General features: G+C 33.3%; 1 protein-coding gene across 1 annotated transcript in view; it reads left to right on the top strand.

Moving 5' to 3' along the window:
- Positions 1-438, top strand: part of LOC144963807 (uncharacterized) — a 27,685-nt gene extending 27,247 nt beyond the window's left edge. Inside the window, exon 4 of the mRNA XM_078897745.1 lies at positions 1-438. This exon is cut by the window's left edge and continues 469 nt beyond it. The gene's annotated coding sequence lies outside the window, so the exon portion shown is untranslated.
- Positions 439-866: the final 428 nt, after the last annotated feature.

The following is an 866-nucleotide window of genomic DNA, read 5'->3' as shown; positions in this document are numbered from 1 at the left end:
AATGATATTGTGATCTGCTCAAAATTTCAATTTTTATACTTTAATAATTTTACAATAATTGTTTTATAAAATCTATTTTATTATCTACATAAACTAATAAGGCTGTTTGATAAGGGTGTTGCATGTTGTAGTTATATGATGTGACGGCAAAATAATTTTTAATATTGAAATAATCATATTGGTTTAAACATATAATGATAGGCAGGTGACAATTCTGGACTTTTTAAAATTTCAAGTTTAAAAGTATAGATAAAATACAAAGAATAAGCGACTTGAAGTAACTATGTAGAGAACCCGTTTTATCGCATCTTTAGTTGACTTGATATAAGTCATATCGTAACGTAAGCCAGTGATCTGATTTATAACATCTATAGGGAATGTTATTAGCGAAAGAGTAGCGTCCCTTGATTGGACGTCACCCATAGTCTGTGACGTCACCGGCGGAAATGTTATTAGAGAGAGAACGTCATGTTGGTTGTGCATGCGCACAACCAACATGGCGTTCTCTCTCTAACATTTTCGCCGGTGACGTCCAATCTAGGGACGCTACTCTTCCGCTAATCTCATTCCCTATAGTGTCTTAGTTCCTGGTGGGCATAAGGGAAAATATATTCTTAAAAATTCTTTAAAACAGTTGAAAATATATCATTATTCTTGTACAAACTACAATATGCAACACCCTTGTGTACACCCATACAATTACAGTTGTAATTGTTCATTTTGTGACGTCATCTAACCCATAAATTTGTTAAGAGAATCGTCTTGTTGAATGATATGAATCGGTTAGTAGTGGAATTTAGTACATATCTCCAAATTGGTGTACGAATTAGGAACCGCAACTCAAGAATTTAGTCAATCTTAACTCA

Source organism: Berghia stephanieae, chromosome 2 (assembly GCF_034508935.2).
Source record: "Berghia stephanieae isolate SIO BIC M18660-M18661 chromosome 2, UCSD_Bste_1.3, whole genome shotgun sequence".
In the NCBI taxonomy this organism is placed as follows: domain Eukaryota; kingdom Metazoa; phylum Mollusca; class Gastropoda; order Nudibranchia; family Aeolidiidae; genus Berghia; species Berghia stephanieae.
The sequence above is the reverse complement of the archived record's forward strand: the minus strand, read 5'-3'. Positions and strand labels throughout refer to the sequence as shown.